The sequence below is a fragment of the Mchenga conophoros genome, linkage group LG4 (genome assembly GCF_057382185.1).
Source record: "Mchenga conophoros isolate Kocher_MC1m ecotype Shallow Benthic linkage group LG4, M_conophoros_male_GT1.1, whole genome shotgun sequence".
Classification (NCBI taxonomy): domain Eukaryota; kingdom Metazoa; phylum Chordata; class Actinopteri; order Cichliformes; family Cichlidae; genus Mchenga; species Mchenga conophoros.
The window spans coordinates 15,828,963-15,838,556 of NC_140529.1; the positions used below are offsets into that span (position 1 = coordinate 15,828,963).

The 9,594-nt window shown below is 38.5% G+C and overlaps 1 long non-coding RNA gene across 1 annotated transcript; it reads right to left on the reverse strand.

The window, feature by feature from the left end:
- Positions 1-2,391: 2,391 nt before the first annotated feature.
- LOC146575769 (uncharacterized) lies at positions 2,392-2,994 on the reverse strand. Its single transcript, XR_014892325.1, has 3 exons — positions 2,879-2,994; positions 2,586-2,794; positions 2,392-2,465 (listed from the first exon to the last, which is right to left on the reverse strand). It is a non-coding gene; the product is annotated as an uncharacterized LOC146575769 (long non-coding RNA).
- Between the last annotated feature and the right edge of the window lie 6,600 nt (positions 2,995-9,594).

A 9,594-nucleotide genomic window follows, 5' to 3' on the forward strand; every position in this document is an offset into this window, starting at 1 on the left:
GTGCTGATGTTGTACTTGATGCTCTGGAGTTTGAGCTTGAAGAACTGATTTTACTCTTTTTGCTTCCTACGTTTGAAACACTGTCACCTGGCTGTATTTCATCTTGTATGTCAGAATTTGTTTTAACCTGCTTTGGGGATGTTAAGATGTTATTTTTATCATTTGTGGAAGAAACCGTCTCCTTTGATAAAACAGGCTCAGCAGAAACGGGCACATCCAAAGTAACAGCAGTAGGCACTTTCTCAGCTTCATTGTCTTTTTCCATAAAAGGTCTTCCAGCTTCAAGAAGCCACCGTTTCACATCTTCAACAAAATCATCATTACATTTTGTTATGCGTCCAAACCAGTCAATATGAGCATCTTGTTCATCTTTAGGAATCAATAAAATGAATGCATCATGAACAGTTTTGGCATTTTTATACAAATCATTCAGGTTTTCCAAGTTAAGCAGCACAGCTTTTGCATTGTCATCCTTGTTCATCAATTCTTTAATATCACGAGTTAACCCTTTAATCTTGTTAACATGAGCTTTTCGCTCTTTCTGCAAAGTTTCCATTTTAAAAGCAAGCGCTTTAGCCGTCAGTTTTGCAGATCTTTTTTCTTCCAGTTCATGTTCGGCTTCTTTTATTTCACTCATCGTCACTTTTTCACATGCATCAAAACAACATTATATTCCACAGCTTCAAAGAGACCACAGCCAATACTTTTCTTCCGTGTAAACCATTGCGCAGCAGCGTCACAGGCTGTCAAAACCAGAGCAGAGTCCTCCAGCTTGCCAAATCAAGCACACGCACGCACACAACGCAGATCAAACCAATGTCCCCAATGGACAAGCGATGACACTTACAAACTGTGTTCAAAACATCCAATAATACACAGAGTGAATCCGCGTGTCCTACCGCTTCTGAAGTGTCTGTTGCGCTGCGTTCCACCATGCCAGTGTGACGGTGCCGTTTCCAATTACTCATTTGAGAACTGCGTCCACTCATCTGACATCTCCGTGACTCCAAAACGTATGTCCAAAAATCCTCTTCATTGTTTCGATGCGTGCAATAAAAGACAAGGGTTTTCTGTTGACTAAATGTTGCGACTTTCATCCGTAAATAAAGCCGCGGCCGGCTGAGTTGGTTGTGTCCCTGTGACGCGCCTCCAATAATCCATAATGAGTCGAACTTGTACTTTGCGCATTTATTTTAAGAACAAAACAAGAACAAACATTTGCGCTTTCAATCAATTTCCAACTAGCGCATGGATTAACTGGTGTGCCAAAAAATGACGGTCAACAGAAAAGTTTGCCCACAAACCACTCACCCAACACACCTGCTGCGAACACCGACATCAGGTAAATAGACTGTGACCACACCCACATACCATCACCTGAGACGCAGGTAAAGCTATACACCTGTGCCACCAAAACAAAAAAGGAAAAACAAACATTGACTTTGGCTCTTACACCAGTTGTGGGAGTATTTCCTACTTTCATTGTAATAGTTGTGATAATGCAAATATTTATAATTCAATTCAGTTTTATTTATATAGCACCAAATCACAACAACAGTCACTTCAATGCATTCTATTGGAAGATACAGACCCTGCAATAATAAAGAGAAAACTCCAACAATCAGATAACCCCTTATGAGCAAGCACTTTGGTGACAGTGGCAAAGAAAAACTTTTTAACAAGAAGACTCGAGCAGAACCAGGCACAGAGAGGGTCAGCCATTCTGTCACAAACAGTTGGAGTGAGGGAGGGAGACAGGACAAAAGACATGCTGTGGAGTTGGTTCTTCAGTAGGTGATGCTGCCTAAATGAAGTGAAAATGTTGCCCGTCTTATTGTCACTTTGGATGAAAACTTGAAATACATCAGTTTGCTCCATTATCCAACACTTTTTTGGGGGTTTTCTTTCCTTAAATATTACATTTAAATAAAGCCAAAAATGTCCTCCAGTTAAGGTATAATGCGATGCTAAGATCCCTGGAGAGTGTTTCCTAAACCTATATCTGCCAAAAACTTTGCAGTCACGTAAAATAATTTTAATGTAATTATGCATGTCTTTATCTGAAGGAACAAAAGAAAGGCAGTTTCATTTAGGAAGTCTCAACTTGTAAAGAATGAATTCACACATGCGTTTATATATTTGCATTTACACAAGTATGACAAAGAATATGAAATACCCTCAAAACTATCATGTCTCATTATACCCTGCAACTTCAACAGCTTCAGAGAATTATATTTCGCATGCAGAAATATATTTTAATAAACAGATCTTTAAGGTAAAATGACACAAAGGACTTACTGTTCTCATTTTTATCATCCGCAAATCTCTCCCTTTTCTTCAAGCTAATTCTTCCTTTTTTCCTTTTGGGTTTCTCATATTTTTCCCATGGAAATCCTGGAAGCGGGCTTTCAAGGGATTTATCCATTTTTTATTTTTCAATATTAGATATCTCCTTCCTAAACAGACTTTAGAGAAGAAAAGTTATTTTCAGCTAAAATAACGCTCTTGAATCACTTAAATCAATTACAGTCACAATCATTAAAAAAAAAAAGTGACAAGCGTCACGAAGTACAAGGTGGACTCACGCGCTGGACTCCGAGGATGATGCACACAAGTGAATTTATTAAAGAACAATATCCAATGAGTGTATATACACAGATGCGGGGCAGTGCTATGTACAAAAGGTGAGGGAGGGGGGCAGGGCTCCTGGGAAAATCCAGGGGAACACGCTCGTCTCTCTCCACACAATCCAAACACGAATCCACTCGCACACCAGGGAAACAGTCCAGGGAATCTGCACACAAAGAACCGCTTGTTAGATTCTAAACACACACACTGCACGGGAAAATACTTGCTGGGCCGCTCGACTTTCACTGACGCGATTCTCACAACAATCCAGCGAAGAACAGCCGTTGCTTCCTGTCTTAAATACCATCCACACTGATGAGGCACAGGTGTTTCTTCCTCCGAGGGCGTGGGCCAAGGGCGTGAACCTATAATGAGTCCAATTTCATTCTTCATTTTTCTTTTTCAAAGAAACAAGTTCATCTTCGACCATAGCCTTTAATTTCTTTTCAATTGCCAGAGCCCTAATATTTCTCTGACATTTTTGTTTCATCTCCATGTTCTGGGCCTTTTGATCATCTATTACTTTGCCCATTTCATATTTCTTATCTGTTAACTCTTTCACAGTTTTATCCATTAATTCGTTTTGGTCCTGTAACTTTGTATTATGAGTCAAAAGGCCCTCAATCCAATACTGCAAGGATTTATGTTCCTCCTCGCGTTCTTTAACTGCGTTGACGGTCACACTTTTACCAATTTTTAATCTATTCTCAAACTTTTCTATATGATTAGCATAAATTCCCATGACCGTTTTAAACTCTGTTTCTGCAGCATTAGCTTTGTTTTCGAGGTTTTTTGTATTTTCATCGTAAAATTGCTGCATCTGATTTTTCTCCTCTTTGTGGCGTTTCAATAATAAGTCAACAATTTGGCTGTTGTGAAATTCCTGACGTGCCACCTTTTTTTCTGTTTCCAGCAGTCCTTGCAGGACTTCGACTTCTTCCTCATGATTTTGTTTAAGTTCAGCCAGAGTTTTCTCCGTCTCTGCGCGGAACTTTATGAGAGCTTCGTGGTCATCTTTTATCAAGTTTCACCTGTCAGAGGTATTTGTCCTGTCTTCCACGACAGAAGACAGCATCTCATTATTCTGCCAAACTTCATTGTTTTCTTCAGTTAGATCCTCGATCAGTTTTCAAGTATTCAAGTATTCAAGCTCTATTTTAAGCTTTTCAACTTCGTTAATCATTGGACGGAGTCTTTGGTCAAACTGGCTGGCATATGTTTCTTTTTCTTTTTGGCTTTTGTCTTTTAGGCCATTAACCTTTTTTTTTTTTCAATATATTAACATCTCTGTCTTAGGTTTTGAACTAATTTCTGCTTTTTAATGCTGTATAATTTCACAACAAAACGATAGCTTAATAATCAATTCATTTTGACAGGTTTCATGGTCTATTTAAGGCTTTTTGGACATCAAAGGAATGTCATTAAACGTCACCACAGACAATTAATTCTGTTTTGCAGTGTGAGTCAGTAGTGACCGGTGACTGGCTGCTCCAGCCAATGATGCGCAGCTAATCAACATCGTTGACAGGCTATGACAGCGTCCTCATGTGCCGACACCGGTGTTTTAGCTAGCAAAGCGGCGTGGCTGATGTGGAGTGAAGCCAGTTAATGACAACGTGTACAACCATTGGAGATGTGAGCAGGACAGACGGAACGTGTGGACTTTATACCAGTTTTTAAATTGTGTTGATAGGCCACGTAAAACCAGAGTTATGATAAAAAAAAATATATGGAATGTTTGTTGTTTTCTGAATACTGTCGTTTATATAGTATTATAAACGATTACAGGGGTAGGCAACTCCAGGCCTCGAGAGCCGCTGTCCTGCAGGTTTTAGATGCGTCCTTGATCCAACACAGCTGATTTAAATGACTAAATTACCTCAACATTTCTTGAAGTTCTCCAGAGGCCTGGTAATGAACTGATCATTTGATTCAGGGGTGTTGATCCAGAGTGTTATCTAAAGCATGTGGGACACCACATCTCGAGGCCTGGAGTTGGCCACTCTTGGCCTGTTAGATTAAATTATCAAATGCTTCAAAACCCTTTTGAATTTTTAGCAGTTAATTTTTAACAATCAATTGGTGGTAATCCATCATCAGAAATGAGGAAAGGTGGTGTTGATGGAGACTCTGGGAAAAGCCTTCCTATACACGTCTGCCAGGGTGTTTTGGAGCCACTTGAATAAATTTAGTTTGCACTGGAGGTGGATGAGGTTTAATCTGTGGAGAGATCTGAGACGGAGTCGGAGTCTCCCCATAACATCTCCCCATCACGCCTCTATGGACCACCGGTGCGAGCTTTTGTCCTTTCTGTTTTTCTAATTTAAGCTTGAGTTGAACGTCTTTCACTCAATTAGATTTTAGATGACCTATCTCTTTTTCTTCATTGCCAGCCTTTCTGATCATCTGGTTCACTGGTCCAATGAGCTCCTGTTTTTGTCTGAATAAAGCGTCTTAGAAAGACTTTACTGCTTTTTAAATGATTCCAGCTCCCGTGTTTTATCTAGTAAAGCTGCATCTAGATCCTTGCATCTGATACGTAGACAGTTCAGCTGTTTTTCAAGAAACTCCTTCGTTGTTCCAACAAAGGGGATGCCTTCCACACCGTCTACGTATTTCTTTTTCAAGTTGAGGAATATATCCCTAAATTCCACCTTTTCTTTTTCTCTGAAGTGACCTGCATGTGGAAATGCCTTTTCAAAGGACAAAACGCACTGGTACAATTCCTCTTGGAAGTGGCGCTTTTTCTTTTCCAGGCAATTCACTTTGTGTATACATTTTTCCCTTTGCTTTATTTTCATTAAAGTCCAGGAATGCACATTGCATTCCTGGATGCAAAATTCCAGGAATAAAGCTGAAAAGTGAAATAAACTAGAGGGACAAACATTCTGGTCCACCTAAACATTATTCCTACAGGGACTGCTTGTGACACAGAAACCCACCTCAACCTAACTGGCCTATGATAACTTCATAAATATTGCCCTTTAGTTATTTATAAGTTAATTTATTAACTTGTTTAATAGTAAAGGAGGGGCAAGATGTCTAGGCAGGTTGGCACACCTCTTCAGTGAAGCAGGTGAAATTCTCCTATTCCCCTAATGGAGTCAAAAAAATATCCACAAAAACACTTAAAAACTATTTATATGCATCATTGTCTCTTCTAAGAAAACAAAGAGAAGCTGATTTTTACAAGTCTTACAGTATAAAAACTGCATTTAAAAAACTGTGGCCGTATGGTATGCTGATCACAGCATGCACTAAGAAAAGCTACTGGAGCTCACATTAGAAATGATTGTGTTGTGGTTCTTTTACCTATGCTGAGATAGACTATAAGATCCCTCACCTACTGAATTTCACATTAAACCCAGACTGTACTCATTTTACTTTCACCCTCTACAATCTAGGCACCAGAAAATTTTTTTTTTTTTTTTTTGTAAAATCCTTTTTCACTATGTAATGTATTCAATTGAAGCACATCCATTAGAATTAAATGTGAATATTTTTATCATCATGTACTAATAGTATTTTATTCTTATATTAAAATAACATACGAAGGTTCAGTTACCTTTGTACAAATATGATTAGTTGACTTGTGCTTTAAGGAGATTATTTTTACTTTCATACTTTGAGTACAGTTCAGAGCCTGTATTCTTTTACTTTTACAGTATGGAACGCTATCAAACATGGTTTAGTTACATATTTCAGTTCAGTTCATTTTTATTTATAAAGTGAATTGTCACAACAGTTGCCTCAAGGCACGTTCTATTCTATTTCTATTAATAATAAGTATACTGTCTGTCTGAACATATTTCAGTAAATATTCCTATAAAGAAGTGAGCTGTGGTTCAAGACTTTTGCAAAACACTATTTTTTATACAGTAAATTAATACAATTTATATGTTTTACATTTACCATATTGTTATTATTATTTTTTAACTAAAATAATGTTCTTGGTCAATTACAGTCAAAATCATTAAAAAAAAGGAGTGACAAGAGTGAATATTGAATTCTTTGTTCACTTGGTCAGCACAAGCGAAGAAATGCAAAGTCCATCCTGGAATGGACTTTGCATTTCCTGGACTTTGCATACAGGAATGGACTTTGCATTCCTGTATGCAAAGTTCCAGGGATAAAACTGAAAAGTGAAATATATAGGGACAAACGTTCTGGTCCACCTAAACATTATTCCCACGGGAACTGCTTATGACATAGAAACCCACCTCAACAGTTTTCACAAAGATGTTAATAAAAGAAGAATGATGTCCCAAAACAGGAGAATGAAACTTAACTTTTCAGTTACACTGGAAAAATAAACACTCTCAGCCGTTGAGAGTTGACATACTGTTTTTTTTAAACTAAAATAACGTTCTTGGTCAATTATAGTCACAATAATTTAAAAAAGGAGTGACACGAGTAAATGTTGAATTCATTCGTATACCTGCTTTACACAGAAAACCATGTCATGAACACAATTTTTATGTTGACGTTAATACCAGAGGATGCTCGGTACTCTGCAGTTACTGATAAGCGAGACATGACTACATATTGCTGTAAAGTGATTTAACAATGGACCATATCATTTCAAAACTTGTAATAGCCTTTTATTAATCCTGCCACTATTTTTTCTTAGCATTTTTACAGTTGCTTTACCTGATTACCTAAAGAGAACCTTCAATGCTATGGAAACATTTTCTAATTATTGACTGATACATTTGAATCACATTTTTACTGCAATTTATTCTGAAATAACCGGTAACCTTCATTATCATAGATCTGAGTGATAAATGATCTATTACTGAAAAAGCTGAAAAAATATTATTTCCATTTATTATATTTTGGGCTGATAGTTTTGCCTGATGTACATTTGAGACTGAAGACCACTATATTTCACTATTCTTTGATGTGAGTGTCTTGCTTGCAGGGATATGAATACCAGTTTGCTTCATAATCAGAATCATAAGATTCTGAATTGACCTCATCTTCATCCTCCTCCTCTGTGATCAAAATTAAGCCTCCAGGCGTGTCAACTGTTTACTTCTGCTGCTCATTTTGTAAAACAGGTGAGTATATCATATGCAGCTGCAATGGGTGGCGTTGTTGTCCTTGGGAACAGAAAAGGTTCTCATCAAAGTCATACCACCTGCATTCTCACTTCATATAAGGTCAATAAGGTGTATGTGTGTTTTGTGGTGAAGTATGTCTGTCATGGCTACTGCACAGACTCAAGTGCAGACAGAGGTCTTTGCACACAAAACACAGTTTATTTACAATATGAAACACCTCAGGGCTATATATGTACAGTGAGATAAGAGGGGGTCCATGGCTCCAGGGAGAAGGGGTAATCCACACACACGCTTCCACCACAGCTCCTCCAGGAAAGGTCCGTAATCTGGACCAGGAGGGGGATATCCACACACACAGAATACAGGAGCTAGTACCACAGACGAATACACACAGGGTGATCTTTGAAGAAAAGCACCAGGATTGCACACACAGCCTGACGTACTGCGGTCTGTCTGTGAGGTAGTCAGAGATCCAAACAACCTAAACAATCCTGTTTAGTGTCTCCTGGAGCAGACAGGGCTGGGTTGTATTGAAGGCGCTGGAAAAGTCAAGAAACAGGATCCTGACCGTGCCTTTTCCCCTTTCCAGGTGTGAGTGGGCTTTATGTAGGAGGTACAGGATGGCATCCTCCACTCCAACATCCACCTTGTAGGTGAACTGTATTGGGTCCTGGGCATGTTGTACCTGTGGTTGGAGGAGGCTGAGGAAGAGCCACTGTAGAGTCTTCATAAGATGTGACGTCAGTGCCACCGGTCGGAAGTCATTCAGCTCATTGGGCCGGTTCTTTTTGGGGACTGGGACGATGCAGGATGTCTTCCAGAAGACGGGCACGCTCCCCAGTCACAGGCTGAGGTTGTAGACTCGTTGTAGCGGCTCCCCAAGTTCAGCAGCACACGCCTTTAGCATCCTAGGACACACCTTGTCTGGGCCTGCTGCCTTCCTGGGGCGAGAGGGCTCTGTAGTAAAGGTGAGGGTGGGGTGGCACTGTATGCATCTCTCAAATTAACATACAGTAGGTCAGTTGTCCTGTTGCTCCATGTGGGACAATTCACAAACTGGTGAAAGTCAGCCAGAATCTATTCCTGAAGACTACTTAAAGAAATGAGAACAAAGCTGCACAAGAGAGTTCAGACTGTGTCGAAGAATAAAGGTGGTCGTACCAAATATTGATTGTCTTTCAAACTCGTTGCCATTTTAAAACTCTGTATTGTATTTCCATGTATATTTCCACAAATCTTTACATCTACTTTTTCCTAGTAGTGTACATGAATTTATACATGAATATGATAAAAAAGTGAAGATTAATACGTTGTATGTGGTGTTAGGATACAATATATGGTTTGTTGTGTTTTTATATGCATGTTGAAATATTTTTTCTTAGCTTACTTTTTCAGAAAATAAAATTTTGTATGATTAACCAAAATGATCCAGGCATTAATGATTCTTTTACTGCAGAAATTGCTATTACGAAATTTAACCACTGATTGTATTTATGTTATACTGATATTAGTCTTCTTATTATCCATAACTTAGTTGCTTTGCGGCAACAGATTCGCTACTGAGCAGAGATCCAAGAGACAACAGGCTCCAGGTGGCCAAGCTGAGACGTGAGGGCGAAAGTCAAAGTTCATTTAGAGAATAGAAAAGAGACTCAAAAAGTGACCTAAAACTATCAAGGTAAATATGTTGCAAAATGTGAGAGATTGAAAAATTTTCACTTGCTTTTCTCAAATCCACACATGGTCAAATATATAGATATATAAAAGTACGCTGCAAAAAACGATTTTTAAAAAAGTAAAAAACAACCCTTGTTTATGGAAATTTTGTCTTATTCTTTGTCTAAAAAAGAAAATATAAACAAGCAAGTTACAAAGTATTGACAATGGTTTGGTTGAAATTCCA